Genomic DNA, 20,724 nt, shown 5'->3' with positions numbered 1-20,724 from the left:
TCCAGTAGAACTAGCTCAAGGTTTGTTTTTATGTCCTCCAAACCCTACCTAGTCTAGTATTGTTTGATGAGGCAAATCCTCTAAGAAACACCCACAGAGAACATACCTGGAGTTGCTGTGCCCTCTTCTTCAGTGATGAAAATCCCTGTGGAAATGTCACACATTCAGAATTCATCGAGAGACTCCTCTGATTCCAGCCTTCATTAAAGAGACATCACAGGTTCATTTAGGGATGCAGTGCCTCTCAACAGACACTCTGCACACTTGTAGCAGTGGTGTGGTGAACATCAGTATGCCTGCAGAGCTTGTCACACAAGTGAGTGCCCAGCCTCCCTGAATGCAAAGACTATCTTAAGAATTCCAAGGTGTGCTTTGAGATCCGCTTGTTGACTATCCCCAATGGATTGTATTGTGGGTGTTACAGTGATTTCATCTTCCTATTGGGTTTAATTGCCAAATGGCAGGTACCATTTTAGACTTGACCACCAGGTGTCTCCCATCAGAAGCTGGAGTACAATCAACACAGGAGTGTGTGTATGCACAGCGTCAGGTTTCTACCTCAGGTGATTTCCCCATTTTGTTTGAGGCAGGGTCTCTCATTGACCTGGAACTTTGCCATGTAAGCCTAAGTTGGTTGGCAGCAAGCTCTAAGCATCCATGTATATTTCCTCCTGTCACTATCACAAAGATTACAAGCACATGCCTCCATACCAAACTTTTTCTTTTTGAGACAGTGTGTGCTATCTAAATGTGTGCTATCCATCTTTAGTCTCAGCTGTGTGGCCTTTAACTGGAGTGTGGCTCATCTTCCAGTGATTCTGTCATTAAAGAAAAACTGAATAAACTCTTCCAGCAGATATCATTGACCAATAGCTCCTTAGCTAAGAGTGGAACTTTGTGCCCACCTCCTTTCTTCATGCTTGGATTTTTGTCTGGCTTGTGGTTTCTTAAGTCTTTTTCATTCTGTTACAACCACTGTGAATTCATATGTACAACTGCCCTACTGTGTCCAGAAAACTGGTTTCTCATAATCATTCACCATCTCTGGATCTTATCATCCTTCTACTCCCTCTTCCACAATGATCCCTGAATTTTGGGAGTAGGTGCTAGGACATTGATGTCCTATTTGAAGATGAGGATTTCAGCCCCTTATTATCTCTACCATGATCTGTTGTGGTTGTTTGTGTTAACCACCACTTACAGCAAATATAAGCTTCTCTTATGACATATAAGAGATATATTGCTCTATGGCCATAACAGTAAGTCATGAGTTGGTTTGACACTTAATAAACTTAGAAGAATGATAATGTTAATAATAATATCAATATTATTAATGATATTATTTTTATCCTATAGGGCATAACACCTCTCTAGCCATAGGTATTTGGCCCTGATAATGGTGCTCAGGTATAGATTTCATCTTGTAGAGTGGGCCTTAAACCCAATTAGAACATGGCTGGTTACTACCATGATTGTTCCTGCCAATATTATGTCAGTGACATGTCTTACCAGGCTTGTCAATATTGTAGCTCTCATGATTGACAGATGAGTAAGACTGATCATGACTTTTTTCTCCAGTAATATGCATAGTAATTTTCTATATCATGACTGCTAGCCAGAAGGGAGGAAGCCTGCAAATGAGTATGAACAAGATTTCTCCATGTTCTTAGACTCAAGCATGTGATGTCTTCAGGAATAGTAACTGTCCAATTGGGAAGGTAACCAAGAGCATTGGACATAGCTTTTATGTTTAGGGATATATGGAATTCCATTGGCCAACAACTCCAAAAGAGATAGTAACCCATTCTTGGCACAGGGTTTATATATATATAAATTTATATATATATATATATATATATATATATATATATATATATATATATATTTGTTTTTCTTTGAAACCAAGTAGAGGCATTGGTGCTCTGTTATAGAGTAACTCAATTTTAACACTTTTAATATATGTGTTAAAGATTTTAAAAAGCCTCTACAATAATAGATTTCAGTATGTCTTTTTCTAAAGCTTATGTTATTTTTCCCTCCTGTGTTTCCTCCTTAATCCTGCCTTCCTTTAAGAAAATGCAAATTAAAACTACTTTGATATTTCATCTTACACCACTCGAAATGGCTAAGATAAAAATGACAAATGATGACAGATACTAGATGTGGTTAAAAGGGACATACATTCAGTTCTGGTGGAGGTACATATTGCGTAGCCACTGTGGACATCAGTGTGGCAGTTCCACAAAAATCTAGAAACTGATCTACCACATGATCCAGCTATAACAATCTTGGGCATATACCTAAAAGGACTCCATATCCAACCTTAGAGATACCCTTATTCATATTCATTGCTGTTCTATGCACAATAGCCAGGAAACAGAACAAGCCTAGATTTCCACAAACTGATGAAAATGTGGAGTATATACACAACATATTATTACATAGCTTTAGGAATAAATGAAATTGTGAAAATTGCAGATAAATGAATGGGACTGGAATCGTTCTGAGTGAGATAACCCAGAAATCCAACAGATATGTTTCTATCATTTACGGATGCTAGTTTTGAATCTCCAGACTTGTGTCTTTCATTTAGAATACCCACATAGGTCAGGTAAGAAATAAAGGCTCATAGTGGCATGTGGAGGATTTCAAGGGAGAGGAGATATAGCTCAGCGGTAATGCAGGCTTAAAGGATAATAATGCAACAGTCTCTGCTTTTTACGTAGATTCTATAGCTCAAAACTAAAGTCTTCAAATGTGGGAGGCAAGTGTTTTATTGACTGGGTCATCTCTTCAGGTTTCTTCAACACACTTCTTATGTGCCTCTGACTTGGTGCTATGTAGCTAGATGCTAGTTTGGAGGTCAGGACAGACAAAGGGTTGATCTCTGCAAAGAGGCTTCAGTGGCCACTATGAGAAGACAGAAGGAATGTTTGCTTCTGTTCCTTTGTGCAACTACTTCTTGGTGCTTAGGGGCACAGTTATAGATGTCTGTGTGTGTACCTCTTGTACTCAGGTATTTCAGCTGAAGTTTTATCTGTTTTGCAGTTACTCAATTAGATAATTTCTCTAAGCCTATTAAATTACTTTTTCAAAGAAGACGTTCAATCAGCACTCTTTCCACCCCAACTTCTCCCCAAAACTTAAGTCTCTCTCATCCTTCTCTCTTAGCTGCATCCCTAGATCTCCATCCTAAACCAAATGTGCTCCAACATCAGCTCTCCAAAGCCCTGTATGAGTGACCAATCTCAGCTGTCAAGCTCCAACAATAAGCTGAGAAAAGTGGGCTTCATGGAGAGAGTTTCCCACACCCGCAGTCTTGGTCTAATTAGAAAGCTCAAATAGCTTTCAAAGTTTCAGAGGATTACTTTCTTCATTACAGAGCAGAAGGAGCTGCTGTTTATTTATCTGTTAATTTTCAGAAATAAAGCGTTACAGATATTGAAGGGCCTCCTTCTTCTCCCCCACCTCCTGCAGCAATCATTTCTTTGGTGCAAATGTTCAATATACCTTTGTCTTATGTTTGGAGAGATTTGCCTCCTCTTAACATGTACACGTAAGACACATGTGGTATTACTTCCTGATTTGTTTTCTAACCTGTTTCATGTATACTGTTAAAGTGTCCCCCGCCTGTCACTTTGCTCTGTTATTGTTTCAATTATCCTTTCATGTCGATAATTTTGTTTTCAAATTCAATCTCTTTTCCTTTCCCCTGGTTTAGATTAAGTTCTTCCCTGCAGAGCTGCCTTTCATCTATGCAAGGTATTGCCCTGACCGGGTCCTCTGAGTTGTTGCCTAAGTTTACCTGTTCAAATGAAAGGCTCTAGTGGCCATGGGCATCCCCCTGTGGGCACACATGCAAGGGCTCCTCCTGGGTAAACACTTGGGGGAGAAACTGCAGAATCTTAGGCTCTGAGGACTTGGATTTAGATTTGAGCAAACATTTGCAGAGTTCCTTGTTCAGTTCTTGTAGCAAGATGTAAAGATGACTGGGTTAGGTTTTCCAGTGTCAACACTAAACTTTGTATTTGCCGATTTTATAGATTTCTGACAACAATGGATTATTCTCCAACTGAAGCAGGGCTGGGAGTGAATTGTGGACCATTCCTTCCATAAGGTATTCAAAGAGGGATCCATGCTTCAGTGGTCAAGTCACCAAGTGAGGGAATGGAATACACGTGAATTTAAATAATACAGGTGCCTCTCATGCATGTTCTAAGAATATAATGAAACCTCATTTACTGAGATATCCTTTAAAAAATGTACAAATTCATGAAAAATTAAGAAGTATAGTTCTTGAATGTGCCAATATGACCCAATGACAATGGATATAAACTACAAGTTGCTATGTCTCAACTCTCTTAACCCTTTTGCATTTTGGATATATGTGAACCATAAATACAATCGAGATTTTAAAGGGAGGTCATTTGTGGATGGAGACTTTTCCTTTGTGGACATTTCTAGAGCTGAAAATCCTCAGTTATGCATGGCCAGAGACGTTGCTTTCTCTTTTAGGTTGTTTCACCAATGTCTCTATGCCCACACCCATTCTTCTTCTTCTGAACAAGCACACAGAGATAAACTTGGGGCTAGTTCTCACTTGAATTATCATTCTGTCTGCACTAGGGAAGCCTATATTAATGATTGAGGAAACTGAATAATTGATGTATGTGTATTTCAGAGCTTAATTATCAGTAGAACCAATTCTCTTCGTTCTGTCTTTCACTCTGAGTTCATAGACACTGTCTTAGTGGCAGATCTGAAGGTCACACAGCCAGACTTACTTATGAGAATGTATAGAAGCTGGGGCTCACTTGGCTACCTTGTCCTCCCTGGTTGACTAATGATGTCCTGATGTGTTCATGGCTAAGATTCTTTGAGCTACTTACCCTCTTTCATAAGTAGAGCATGTGTTACAGTCACAGACATACAGACTGATGGAAATGAGATCTCTATACTCCTGGTGTTCAGAACATGACAAAGGTGCCAAAGCATATTAAAATCCCTCCATCATTGGCAGATGAGTACTGACTGAAAAGCCAGCTGGGATGTGGTAACAAAATACCCACCTGCAACTGTTCCCATGAAGAGGAATAATTTTAACTTCACACCTGCAAAACTACTTGGTAACATGTAGCCCACTAAATGAAAGTAAAGCGCACAAGCAGCCAAATTCTAGTGCGGGCTGCCAGGCTTCTCCCAGCAAAACGACAGGGAGTCTAGAACCAGTATTGCAAATGGCACCTGGCAATGTGTGTTTTATAGCTAAATATCCCTGGACCAGTGGCTCTCAAGCTTTGCTTACCTAGGAATCACCCAGAGAGCTTGTTAACACACAAACACTGAGCTCTGGTCCAGTTTCTGACTCAGGACCCTGGGATATGCCCAGCAATCTGCATTTTTCACAGTTCTAAGCTACTTCAGAAGCTGTTGCTTCTGGTCTGGGTCCAGTCTTTGAGAGCCACTCCCAGAAAAAGGTGTGCAAACTGGAGCAATTGTAAACTACTTAGCTGAGAATTCCTTTGCTTTAGTGGTGTCACCAGAAGATAAAGATAGAAGGAGGAAAAAAAACCCAAGAGCAAAGAGAAAAGAAAATGATACAAAGGTAAAGTCTAGCCAATCTGAGAGTCCAGTCAGCTTGTAAATGCCCATGGGTTTTACTAAGGAAAGAAGGCATGCTCAGAGTCTAGAAGAGTTACAATCTAATGGGATCCTTCAGCAGACATCTGTGGCAGAAATGCAGAAACATTGTTCAAGTCGGCTACATGCACTCCATACAGAGGAGAAAAGCTCCTGGAAAGACTTCATCACTGTGTTGTACAAAGATACTTCTCGGACAGCAGACCAGGCAAATGGAATTCTATCCTCCCAGCAACGATGCCAGAATGAGGTCTCAGTCCCTACATTATCTTTGAGGTAGAGATACAACGTCATTCTGAACATAAGTATTGAAGGCTGAGAGAATCCAGTGAATATATTGGAGTGATATCACTCACAGATATTGGTGCTAAAGAAGTAACACGTTAGGTGCAGAAGGGAAAACAGAGTTAATCCATTATTTTGTAAAGAGATTATTGGAAGTTGAAATAAAATAATAGACACTTTAAGATGAACCCAAAAATAAGGATGAAGGAGGGAGTGTGTAACTCACTGTGTCATATGTAATGCCATTTCCTATACTGATAACTCATAATGAAGTGACATTAGGAAATGAGGTATTATAATAAAAATGGATTGTAAGAGTGAGGCTCTCACAAACAGGGTTAGTCCTTTATAAAAATGGAGAGGCGAGTATGCTCCCTGTTCATTATCATTGAGAACACAGCAAGAAGACAGCCAGGTATGAACACGCAAGATACCCTTGCCGTCACTGTGTTTGTGAAGATCTTGATCTAGGATCCAGAAATGAGAGAAACACATTGTTGTTCAAGCCACTCACCCATAGTTTTGACTTATAGAATTCTAAGATTCATAAGGTAATAATGAGTGGGAGCCATTTACCTTTGTGAGGTGATCTGTACAAAAGGCATGAGAGAGAGAGGGACCAGAGAAGAGAGATATACTAATATAATCATGTCACAGAATTAAAAGCAAATAAAAAACTTAGAATTGAAAAATTAAACAAAACTAAGAAACGACTTGCTTAGAGGTGATGCTAAGCCTGACTCATTGGCCAACCATATTAAAACCAGTAGCTGCTAAAATGTCAGATTCTTGGGCCTCTCTTCAGGAAGAATCCATGTTGTGGGGGAGGGGCATTTAATCCATGACATGATGTGCAGTGAGGTCTGAGTTCCTAGTAAAGTCCATTCAGTAAACACTCATATCTTCTGATGTTCTGTTTTTTCTCAGAAAACACATATTAATTTCTCGCTCTCCCTTGCTTCTTCAAGAAACAGAAGATAGGCAGATTCATCCTCAGGTACTCTGCTCATGAAGTCTTCTATTCCTGAGAGGCTGTAGACAGAAGCCTGGACTGGGAGAGAGATCTTTGGAGAAAGAAGTTAGATCTTAACCCTAATTGACCAGCATGGGAACCCTTCCCAGGTCTTCATCTGTGCTGGAGATGACAATGAATGACTCCCACTGCCGAGGGAAGTTATGTCAGCACATACAAATCACTTGGAGTGGTGCCTGAAGCAGAGTCAGCTGTGCAGAAGGGACACTGTTTTCATTTCATACTCTGTGGCGTGTCTTGAAATTCATACTTACGTTTGAAGAAAAGGCAATGTATTTTCCTTCTTCATTAGGGCCTGCAAACTATGCTACCCATTGTGGGAACAGCTCAAAATATGTTAGCACTTAACGTTGGCCCTGTTCTAACATATTGTCATGTTTAAATCATTGATAGAAATCTGAAAGTCATCTTGGATTCAGAACTGAGTATCATAAAGATTTCATGGAAAATCTTAGGTTTTTTTTTTTCTTTCACCAAAATCGCAGGGGCAGACTCAGCAACACAAGAGGGGTTTTTTTTTGGGGGGGGGGTGGTCCTGATTTGCAAAGGGCCTTGGCCGTCTCAATTATGCATCCTGCACTTGTTTCCCACAGACCCTGTGCTGCTGCTGTTGCATCTGGCTCTCCTCTGCCATCCCGTGTGATGTTTGGAAAGACCATGCTTTTTCTAGAGCACTCTTTGCCGGTTATCTTTTCAGGTGAAATATATTAATACACAGATTTCACAACACAGAGTTGTGCCTTGGATGCACTGTCTCATAACTTTAAGGTTCAGTGACTTTACTAGTCTTCCGTGACAACGTATCAAACAAATGGAAGGGAAGAATATGTTCCTCCTATTGTGAGGAACAGTCTATCGTGGTGGACACAGCATGTCAACAGGAGCATGCGGCAACCAATTCTGTTGTCTTTGCACCCAGTGAGCAGAGAAGGACAAATGCTAGTACCTGTCGCATTTTCCCTTTTTTGAACAAGTCTAGGACCCAAGCCCAAGGGATGGTGCCACTTAAATTGATGTGGATTTTCCCTTGCAAGTTAAACAATTCTAGAAACACGCTCACTCAGGTACAGATGTGCTGATTGTAAACCCAGTCAAGTTAATGCCAATGATTAACCATCACAAGTAGTGACAAGCTACCATCCCTGTGTGTCCTAAAGCATATTTTTTTTGAATAAAGGTTGCCAGCCTGGGCTGTCTTTCTTAGCTGGTATTTTAACTTTGGTGTCCTCTATACATTCTCTGTGTGGTCCACTCTAGTGTAAACTTTCACTTCAAATCAAATTAACCAGTTCTGGAAAAATGGACCCTCATCTCCCAGAAAGTATTGGCCTCTTCATGAGAATCATTCCTTCTTTCTTTCCCTCAGCATCCATTTTTGCAGCCCAGTGTTCTCAAAAACAGATAAACTCAACAGAATAATTGGAAAGTTTTATTATACCTAGATCCAAGATAATGGTTCCTTGCATCTAAGTAACCAATAAGGCTCCAACATCAACACTTTGATGGGCAAATAAGTTACCTTGGCTGAACTCAAATCTTTGTCTTCTGTTTCTTGCCTGTTGTTCTGCCACAACCTCTGTTTAAGTTCATACTCATCTAAATCTCTTAAAGGACTTAAAGGCAGTATTTATGCTTGCCAGGAATTTAGTGTGGTAAGTAGCAGAAGCACACAATGTCTTACCAGCTCTGATGTATTCTGCAGAAGCAAGATCAAACTATGGAATAGTCCTTCTGTAGTCCTTCAGGGAACCCCACAGAAGAGGATGCAGAAGGCATAGGGTAAATAGGGGAAGAAGAACTCTAGGAGAACAAGGCCCTCTAAAGCAAATGAGCAAACCTCATATGAACTCCCAGAGGCCAAAGCAGCAATCCCAAGGCCTACATGGGTCTACACTGGGCCCTCTGCGTGTGCACTGCATGTAAGCTTTCATTTCAGCTCTTTCACGGGTCTCCTGAATGTGTGGGTCTCGGATTCTCATACCTTCTTTTGGGGCTCTTTGATATTTCTGTTGGCTTGGCTTGTCCAACTTTAATATGATAGTTTCTGTTTTATCTTATTATATTTTATCTTGTTATGTTTTGTTGTTATCTCTTAGAAACCTGCTTGTTTCAGATGAGAGACAGAAAAGGAGTGGATCTGGATGGGAAAGAAGGTGGGTAGGAACTGGGAGGAGCGGAGGGGGAGGGGAGTGTATTCAGACTGTAAGGTATGATAAAAAGAAACTACGTTTAACAAAAAGGGGGAAGGGACGTGACTACTAAATAGTCCTTGTTGACCTTAAGTTGACCTTGTTCTGAACCCTGACCTACATCTCTCCACACAGCATTCTTGCTCCTCCCTGCAGTGAAGTCTTCCAGCTTTCCTTGGTTTCCTGCTGTTTGCTGAGCCAGTCACTGCAGTTTACAGAGAGACTCCACATCTGGATGATATGTGTTCTTGCAGAAGTGTAACTTGCCTTTCAGCTGAAGGAGGGGTTGGAAATGAAAGCATACTTTGTTTTTGTTTATTTTTCATAGCCAGCAGCTTGAAGTGAGTCTGCCACAAAGTCCATTCCAGCCCTGTCCAGAGTGAACTAGGCTGTGCCCAGGCTTTGCAGAGCCATTAGGCGCTGTGTGACTTCCATCCTGTGTTTGATGTATTCAGCAAGCAAGTAGGGTTCACAGGACAAAGCTGACCCCAGTGGCCAATCTGAGATGCTTTTCCTCCTTCAAGTCTGAACTAGTACCAGATATTCACTGAAATTTACTTAAAAACAAGTAAGAACTACACCCTTAAGTTTTTCCTTGGTAAGGCAGAGTGACGCTGTGCAGACCTCACACAGCTCATGATACTGCAGTGAGTACTACCCTGCCTTTACAGTTTCCCTCCAGATGGTCACATATTCAGCCTTATTCAGGAGCTATTTCCATCCCTCCTCACCCTCTACTCCAGAAATGCAGATTGACTAAGCTTGCTTAGAGCACAGAAATCCACCATGGGTCCAGAGCTCCTGCACACATTTAGGATGCTGGGCAAAAATTCCTCTAATAATGATTCAAGGGGTACCACACATGAAGCTGGGCAGGGAAAAGCAACAGGCAGAAGGGATGAACTCTCCTTTTCATTCCATAATTATCATTTGTTAATGAGGAGGAGGTTACAGTCAAGAGTGATTCAGGTCTCCAAGAATAATATTGATTGATCAAATTTCATTATTGTTTTGTTGGAGAGAGCAACAGAATGCAAGAGAGTCTGAGACCAAATACTTCATCCTGTGGCAAGTTGGCTAGTGGATGAAGCTTCATTCTCCTCTTAGGAACATAGCTGACAATAACCTTAATGTTTCTTATTCTGTTAGCATTGCTTCTTTCTAGGGGATGCTGTCTCCAGATGTGCAGTGTTCAGATCTTCCTTAAAAAAATTACTCCTGTAGAATTACACTTGAAGCATTATTCTACTCTGCCCATATTGTTTAGCAAGAGCTATGTGATAAAAGTCACAGGCTTAGTCTTCCAAAGCACATAACCATTTCTGCACCAAGCTGGTGGCAGTTCTTACACATGTGCTTTATCTCTAAATTAAGTCTTGCTCTTTTGACTTTGGCTTTGGACATTTCATTATTTCTTTTTTCTATCATAATACAGCCATCTGACTGTGCTTCCTTCTAAGTTTATATTTTAAGCATTTACCCTGGAAGCAACCCTAGGTCTTCCTAACATCAGATTTAGCTGTGTTCCTTCCAGCTTTATTACCTCAACCACATGCACTTACTAATCACCTTCATGTATCTGGTAGGAAGAATATTATAATGAGAAAAAGAAAAATTGTAGAACTCACATATGTAACTACTGTAATGGCATCTGGACTAATAGAGGAAACAAAAGCATATCTATAAACTTGAGGCTAATCATAAACACAAAGGGTGATTTCTCTTCTACACAGCTGATGGATTCTGGAAAGCTATGTGAAATGATACTGTCTGGCAAATGGGAAGAACCAAGCAGTTAGCTTGTCAGACAGTCACTGACTTGAAAACTAAGCCATTTTCTCTCCTCCATTCCTGCTCATTCCTCCTAACACCTATGATCATGCTAGAGACTTCAGGAAAGGGTGCTTGAAAACCAGTCCGATACCTTTCCTCTTCTTTATGACACAAGCTAAAAAAGCTTCTCCTTGACAAACAGCTTATAACAGAGAGAGAATGAGTGTCTGAGCTGTGCACAAAAATGTTTTCAGGTTTACTCTAACTGTGGCATGATAGAGGCATTTCAATTACTGTGTTTGTCCTTAGAGAAACCAGCATGTCCATTTAAGATGGCAGCCATATTTCTGAGCTCTGGATGGAGGCTGTGTTCAGGTTCTCAGTTCTGCTGTTTAATGAATTCATGCTTGAGTTAGGGGCTCCTATCAGTTTCATTCCACATGTGATGAATGGAGAGCATGTAGCTATTAGTACATGTCCCTGCTTGTTTAGACTGTATCATTGCTTTAGGCACAAGAGGAGGCAAGATTTGAACCCAGCTTAGTTTGTCTCCTGAATGCTGTCCACCACAGTTATCTATCATTTCTTCATTCAGAAAAATTTTGCACCTATTAGACCCTGGGGCTAAGTCTAGAACCCAGAGAGACTGAACAGTAAGGCACAATGCCTGTGGTCAAGCCTCATAGTGTAATGAGGATATAGAAAGCCTACTTCCCATTACGCTCCACGGCTGTCACCGCTGTGTCATCTGATGCTGTCCTCCATCTCTGATTCATACATTCTAATCTCAGTCATCTAAGCCTGCTGCCTTCATTCTGCTCTGTCAGTTCTATGTCGTAGGCAGGTGGAATATACAAAGAAACTGTCTGTGGGTGCAGGGCAGTGAGAGGAAGGAGGACATGTGCCACGGAGCTGGAATCTGTCGGACAAATGAAGTGACAGCAGACACGGTGAGGGGGACAGCTGGAAAATAGCAGTTAATAGCCCCTGCCTAGGCTGTACTTGGGAGAGGCATGCTGAGTGACATCATAATGGCTTGTAGAAATGCTAATGCTCAGAGCCCACTGATGCTGTCACAGAATACCCAGCCTGTGTATGTCTTTGTCACATGGCTAAATCAATCTCACTCTTTTGGAAGCAGAATCTGCTCTGGTCCTTATCCAATAGTGCATCTAGAAAGAGCCATGTGGGGAAGAGCAGAGGGACCTGACGTCTACTTAGCCACAGTTCTTGTTAATAAACATATGCCGTAATGGATTGCTACAGACAGCAGGGAATGGGTGAGGCTCGTAGCCAATCATGATCCACGTCCCCATTGCTCCTGAAGATAATTATAAAGATAACACCGGTTAAAATAGCTAATGTTTTATTCAATATTTCGGTGAGTTTCAATTACTCCCAATTATAATTCAACAGCCTTTCTATTTAAAACAATTATTGCCCTTTGCAATGAATTTTGAAGCAAATAAATGGTTGGACATTATTAATCCCTGCTCTGTCAGAAGTTCATCTCTCCACTCCACTCCCAGCTCTGCTGCCTTTCAATTTGTGGCTAACTATTGTTAGCTTTTGGTTAACCCTTTGCCTGCTCCCCCATTAACAACCAAGCTAACTTATATAATGAGAGAAGAAGCGAAGCAACTCCAGTGACCCTTGAGACAATTACACTCATTAAAAATAAATGGAATCCAGTTCCTAGAGGCAGCACTCTGACTTAGTTCAAGGTGTACTGGCTGACGGACACACATTGTGGAATCTGTCAGCTTTGTTGGGAAAGGAGACACTTGGACACAATTCCATTTTCCACATCAGAAGCTACCTCCTCCATGTCATTATCTTCTGTTTATGGTATAATTTCTCTCTAAGCTAAGTGTTAAGTGTAAAATGAGATTCAAGGAATAGGATTACTCTCGTGGTTGTAGTTTAAAAGTGCCAATGCCTACAGACATGCGTGATTTTTATTAAAAGGTAGCACAAGCTGGAAAACACAAGCATAAACTTAGAAGTGTCTAACAGGCAGAGAAGCATTACTCTATAGCAAGTATTTTGCTGAATCCTGCTCTTGCACTGGAATGCACAGATGATCTGTCCTCTAGGAATCTTCTAGGAAAACTGTAGTTTATGGCTTGGTTATAATTGCCAAATCAACTATCAGCTAACTGTTGACTGAATAGGCATGGTAATTATAAAATCCTAGAATGACAGGAAGAGAGATGGCTATTATTGGTTTTAATATTGGTAACTATTGGTGAAATGTAGCACTTTCAATATTTTGTCATATCAAATTTGCAGTCATTAAATCTCAGGATAGAAAGGCCTTCTATAAGAATGGAATTTCTGTCTAAACTGAGGCTCACATTCATGTCCCATGCTATCTCCTCCACAGTGCTGGAGTGTTAACCTTTGATGTTACATCATACACATTGAAATGCAGGTTCTGTTTGCACTGAATACATTCCTTGCTTACTTTATGTTCAACTGAGCTGTAAGTTCTAACAGCTGTACATTTTATTGATCTACCTTAGGATGAAATATAAAGGCAAAGGAGACCATTCATCCACTCACTTAAAAATTTTGTAGAAATTTCTAGATAGGATCCATCATGTGATCAATTATAGTAATGAATCAAGAAGGACTGATGATCAAATATTGGATATCTGAGTTGAGCAACCACATGAAAAAGCCAAAGAGCAATGCATCTATGTAAAAGTTATGCTATTTTAAAACATAGATATGACTTTAGGAGAACCTATGAATATGGTGGTTGAAGATATAGTTAAGGATATACATCTTAACACTCTACTGGGGACTTTACAACTGCATACATGGTTAGAAAATCATGGACATGATAGCCATGCAATAGATGAGCTGACTTTGGGGAAGGCTTTACTCAGGGAACAGTTGATGTCTTTGAGCCCAAAGGACTACTGAAACATTTCAAGTCTGCACAAAGGACAGATGATCAGCAAAGCAGCCTATTAGGAAGAAGGAAGGCGAGAATAATATGAAGTGTTATATGATATAAGAGAAGTAGCTATTTCAAAACTGGAGTTCAACCTTTCTTCAAATGCTACAAAACTGTTCAGAGAAATTCAGACTGAAAAGTGTACCTGGTCATGCATAGTGATACATGCCTTTAATCCCAGCACTCTAAAAAGGGGGTGGGGAAAGAAAGAAAAAGAAAGGGAGCCTGTAGCTGCTTGGTTTTAATGCAGTGATTGAGAGAAAGGTTTGATTGGGAAGGTTCACTGGACAGATAAATAGTGACAGAAGAATGTAGTCTGTGAGTCAAAAGAGGACATATAGGCTAAAGGATCTACAGTCAAAGCTTGCTTAGCCGGACTTGGTTTGGTTTGTGTCAAGGTAAGAGATATAAAACAAATCCACATATGGAATGCCCAAGAAGTTGATGTTAGTATCTAGCTGCACTAGCACATTCCTTAATGACTGTACACATGAGGTCACACATGGAGAATCCAGGACAGCAGCTAGTTGTGTACAATATATGTTTGTGGGAGTACAGGATGTTTGACCTGATGAGGGCTTCAGAAATCATGTAGTATGACCATTTGCTAACTCATTCCTTTAAGCAATCAATTTTGGATATATTCCAGGAAGAAGGCATGATTGATATATGACTTGTGTTGTAGCTGGAAGTTTTCCAGTGTCCTTCCTGGCCCCACACAGTCCAGACAAATTTCTCTCACTGGCAGTCCTACAGCAACTTATGGAATAATCATTCAGAGGCTTAATATCATTTATAACTGCTTGGCCATTAGCTCAGGCTTATTACTGACTAGCTCTTACATTTAATTTAACACATAATTCTTCTTTATGTTTAGCCATGTGGCTTGGTACCTTTTCTCAGTTCTGCCTTGTCATCTTGCTTCCTCTGTGTCTGGCTGGTGACTCCTGACTCAGTCTTCCTCTTCCTGGAATTCTCCTTGTCTGCTTATCCTGCCTGGCTACTGACCAATCAGCATTTTATTTATCAACCAATCAGAGCAACACACATTCACAGTATACAGAATGGCATTCCACAACACTGTATGCTGAGTATATAAGGATATCATCTTTTTAAAAAAATGCAAACACAGAAAATGGCAATCAGACAATAGAGTTTCCTGAGTTCATTCAGCCTGAGTTAGAACAGAAATCCATGCTTCTACTCTCAACCGATTGTTCTTTTCAATTCACTCTTTCAGTGCTGGACACAAAGACTCATGGTCATTTACTACATGGATGTCCAGGAAAATGATAGGAGATCAGGCAATTTCTATGGTAGATTTATAAAACAAAACCAAGTGAAAACCCCAGGTATGGGATACATTCCATGGCAGAGACACTGTGGACACATTAAGGACTCTTTAGTGCAGATATAATAAAAATAGAATATGATATATTTTGGGACTAAGACCTTGCTAAATAAGGACAAGTACTCTGATGTACTTAGGAGGACATAGGAGTTGACAGTAAATGGTTACGATTCAAGACTGGTTCACCTTGCTTCTTCTAAACCCCAGAGAAAAAAATGAAAGCATTTTTGTATAAATATTTGTAAAATCGCAATAAATGTAATAACTTAAAAGGTCCAGTAGGTAAATAAAAGCAGCAGGTGACATATCAATAAAAAAAAATCATGACACACATTTATATTAGCTTGGTTTTTGTTAGAAAAATGTTATTTATTTAAGGAGTTACAATTCAGCCTTTTGCATTTTTTGTTGTTGTTGTTCTTTTGAGACATGGTTTCTCTGTGTAGCTTTGCACCTTTCCTGGAACTCACTCTGTAGCCCAGGCTGGCCTTGAACTCACAGAGATCTGCCTGCCTCTGCCTCCCAAGTTCTGGAATTAAAGGCTTGCTTCACCACTGCCCGGCTCACTTTTGCAATTCTTTATTATGTCTCTTGAAGCAGATTTTGTCTGTCTTGAAGGTTATCAGTGAAACAATCTAATCAACTAAGGTGAATGCTAGATGTGTCTGCTTTATCTACTCACACCTGTTTCAGTCAACATTCTTTACAGGAACAGAACTGACAGAATGCATATATAGATTCTTAAAGGGTATCTACTAGACTGGTTTATGTAATAGGAGATGGGTAGCCTAACAATGGCTGTGTGTACTAGGGAGGCAGAGAATATGGTAGCTGCTCACACAATGAATTTGGATGCCTCAACAGTCCCAATCCGGTGTTGGAACCTGGGAGATTCTTTGAGAAATGCTGCACCTGAAGAGCTGGAGTGTATGAATGGAGGATGGCAGAAACAGCAGAGGCACTTGCTAGCAAGAGTGAAGGTAGGCAGGTGGCCTGGTTTTAGCCTAGGAATTCTATATCTGGGTCAACCATTGGAAGATGCTTGTTGCTCTTAGGAAGAATCTTCTCTTGGCAGTCAATTCTTTCTGGGAACACCTTCACAGAGATCTGTCTTTTCGTTGATTCCAGATCCCCTTAAATTGATAATCAAAATTATCCATTACAAAATCTACTACCAGAGGCTTATTCAAATTTTGAGGATGACAGTCATTTCTTAAATCATTTATCTCACCTTCAACTTACCCTGCTCTAGTCCCAAATGTTTATTTCACCAACTCTAAAATAAATTCTGTTGTATGTTTTGTCAAATTTGACATTTCTACATTTAGATTTTTTTGCTAAGGAATAGATATGAGCCTTCCACTGTTAAGTTCAGTCAACCCACAAAATTGAGAGCCATAAAGATAAAATGTTAGAATTCATAAAGTTGTGGAGGATGGTTTTCCATTGAGAATAGTTTTGCTCCCCAAATGACACAAAGTATCTGGAGGTAAGTTTGGCTGTCACACTAGTAGAAGGATTGATATTCTACCATAGTGAGTAGGGGTCAAAGATATTGCTTAGTATCCTATGATGCATAAGAAAACCCTCCAAAATATACAAATATTAGGCCCCAAATGTTAATATTGATGTAATCAAGTGGAAGTATAATTAAATGAAATTAATTATGAGATTTCTCCGCCACTTGCAATTAATAATCACAACTGCTTCCTTTTAAACTTATGCTGTAATCAAGATGAAAAGGGACATTTATTTGGGTTCTAAATATCACATGTACATTTCTGCCTTAGTTTCTTGTCACAGCTTAACCCAGTGTCCTGGAGATGTGTAAAGGGCTTATTAACACTTTTTCCTGGGTCCTGTTGATGTTTCATTAACTCTAACTCACTGATAGTACAACACAGAATCTGAACTTAACTGGACTCTTACACTACATACTCAAGTATAATGGCCCTTTCCTATGTCCTATTCTGAAAGCCTATTTTTGTTGTTTTGTTTTGTTTTTCAGGCTCCACAAGCCTTTAAAACACTTCCTTTTGACATCTTTCTCTTCTGGTTATTGTCAAACATTAACATAATACACATTGCTAATTTCTGTACTGTCATGTAGTTAGATTTTTAGGTGTAATATTCTGTTATTGTTACAAATTCCTTAAGGTCAAGCTCCAAATTGTTTATTACTTTCAGACTAACCAAAAGTGAAGTACAGTATCTATCATAGAGTGGCCGGAGATAACTACATACACTTCTGATTTTCACAAAATTCTTGTGCAACAATGTTACAAATTTATATTATATTATATTAAAAACTGAAATTTCATAAAATTCAAATGGAGAGTGCCAGGCTTGATGTTAATCACACATGATCTTTCAAATGGTGACTCAGCAAAGTCCACGGGCTCAGCAAGGATAAATCAACAATGACAGCTGGCCTCTCAAACAGTGCAGGTGAGCATTCCTTCATTTGGGAGAGACAGAGTGTTGTTGTGCTACAGAGTTATTTGTACAAAATCAAGGAGGCAAGAGTCCAGCAAAGGACTCTAATATGATGGTGTGCTCTAGGGTTGGTGGGAGACAAGACTGACATCCAGAATGCATTTGCTAACTTTCTAACAGAATTGATGTTAGCAAATGTGGAAATGTTGAAGACTTTCAGTGATCCTCTCCTCCATGACAGCAATAGGAAAATTGACCCAAATGCCTTGTACAAATATTTTCACAGTTCTATAAGTGAAATAAAAGCTTGCTGCAATCTTGCAATGGTCAGTGTAAACAAACATGCCAAATGTGTAAGAACATGTCTGTTGTTTTGCATTCCATACAGTGGTTGCATCTTAAGCAACTGCTGTCCAAACTGGCAATTGCTACTCTGTAACTTCCAGCAGCAGTTCCTATTTATCGGCTGCTGCAAGGCAAGAGTTCTATTCCCTCAGGCACTGGCTCTGTCATGGCTGCTAAAGAAAATTTTATCTAAATCTCTATTCTTCTATAGAACTCAGGATTCAAAGGTTGAGGTGAAATTTTGCTCGATCAGAGTGGCTGATTAGGAAATAGCTAACCTTCTCTCCTTGCTAGTGTCTCCCATAAAAACTGGCTGTCCTTCTGCTAAGCCCCCACTAAAGTACCATCAATACACTTAGTTCCTCCCTACCACTTCCTGTCAGCTAGTTGCTGACTCAGTTTTCTGACTCCTGGTCAATTTTATTTAATCAGAAGAATGTAACACATCTTTACATTGGTAACAAAAACAGCAGAAACAAATGTAACATACTTTACACAGTTAAAATAATATTCCACAACACATGTCTTCATCCACACAGCTTTAAGGCAGCTCTGAAGATAATGAAGATCAAAAGCCTGGCTGCCTCTGATGGAGAAAGAACAGAGTTTGAGATCCTTCAAAGCCCCATTCCCAAAGAGTCTCTCCATGGCTTGCTACTTCCAAGAAAATAATCTCTCACAAAGGCATATTAAATTAACCCAACTCAGAATTTGCTTGGTATAAGTGGTTTTTACCCACTGTGCATTTACCCAGAATATTCAGAGGCAAATATTTAACATCATGGTTACTGACAGGATGTGTATCAATTGAGGCAACAGAGTAGGCTTACTAAAAGTTTCAAAAGGAAAATCTGGATAATAATATGTCCTTAGGAGCACTGACAAGCTCTTGTATAAATCTGGGAAACAATAAGACCATATGAATGCATATGGTGCTGTGTTTAGACTTGTTGCTGGACATATGCTCATAAAAAAATTGAGAAAAATTTTTTCACATTTTGTCAACCACAAGAATTGGAGAAAACACAAAATGAGATGGTCTGAGTAGAGCTGTAGACTACCTAGTTAATTCTGAAGCATAGGCACTTGAACAAAGATAATTGACAAAAGATGATATGTCTAGTTATTGATAAAGAGGAAATGTCCTTGAAGAAGTCCAGTGTTCTAACTGGATGTGAAACACCTCCACAGGTTCAGGCATTTGAAGTCTACACCCCAAATGGTGTTGCTGAGGAAAAAAAAATTAGAGATACATTTTACAATTGCAAATTGCTGACTTTGCTTCTGTAAACTTGCTTGCGTTAGACACTGACCCATCCTCTCCCTGGAAATAAGTAAAAAGTTTCAGAGCCCAGCCGTCGGCCTTGGGACAAGGTCTGCAATTATAGATTAAAATAATACTAAGTCCCTGTTTAAAAAATTCCTCAAAGAGGACCCAAGATAAGGACCATCTGGTGAGTCCAGCAAACTAGGTCAAATGTCAGCCAATCACAAGCCTATAACTATGCGAACTCCCCTCCAGAGTAACCGCTCCCCCTAGACCTCTCCGAGCCAACCAGTTTACGACTAATGTTACAAAATTTCCCGCGTAACAAAATGATTGCTGAAATATATGATGATTTTTAAATTGGGCCAAACCCGGGGCACCTGGTATCTTATGCTAGTTTTGTAGTTTCTGCCTTTAAAAATGCTTGTAACCGCTGCTCGGGGCTCTCTGACTGACCAGGACAGAAAGCCCACTTGCGCCAGAGCTGAATACATTCCTCTTGCGTGTTGCATCTGCTGGTTTGGAATCTTGGTTTCTGGGGGAGCCCTCTCGCAGACGAAAGTATCCCAGGGCTCTGGGGTCTTTCATTGCTATTTTGGGTTTTACAGAATCTTGGAGACACAGGTCTTGGATGTCAAAAGTGTGTCATAAGCGTCAGATATTGAAAGTGATACCTACTTCTTGTTTCAGTCTGAGATCTCTCCTCACCAGTCTATGGTGAAATATGAAGAGCGGCTCACCAATTGGCCTGCCACCCTGACTGGAACTTGCACGGCAGTTAAACTAGGGTCCCTCAGGTTGCCTCTCTCTGATATTTGGTCATAGCAATGAGAACAGTCACCAGCATGCTGGATGCTGATTTACTAGACAAAGATGCTTCAGACATGCCCAGAGAAGTAAAGGAAACTGAACTACTCACACCACTGTTAGGATACAGTTGAGTTACTGTAAGCCTTGGAGAAGAGGAAGATCCCTTAGCAGTGTGACATTGTGAAGGTGAATACTTCAGCAGGGATGCTGGGGTGTCTGTGTTCTAATGCCATGTAGACACAGACACCCCCAGAGCAATATTTACTTCACACTAATTGATAATTTTTGAAAAAGAGAAACTATTTCTAAGAAATAAGGACACGGAGAGGAGAACCATATTACATGAAGAGTATGTCAACGAAAGCCAGAGATTATTTTAAAAGAAAAGATAATAAATTTTGAAGTTTTATGTATTAATCACAAATCACTGGATGATAATAATATCAAAAAAGAGGGTCAACAGCAGATGTGACCTGGTGGAATCAGCAAGTTTGGATGTCTCTAGTTTAAAAACAAAGTTGCCTAGTCATAGAGAAAAAAGATGAAGAAAATAACCAGAGGCTTAGAGGCTTAGACACCATCAAGCACACCAACATGGCCATGGTAAGAGTTCCATAATAAAGAGATGTG

This window comes from Onychomys torridus, chromosome 1 (genome assembly GCF_903995425.1).
Source record: "Onychomys torridus chromosome 1, mOncTor1.1, whole genome shotgun sequence".
In the NCBI taxonomy this organism is placed as follows: Eukaryota; Metazoa; Chordata; class Mammalia; order Rodentia; family Cricetidae; genus Onychomys; species Onychomys torridus.
This window is presented reverse-complemented; position numbering follows the sequence as displayed.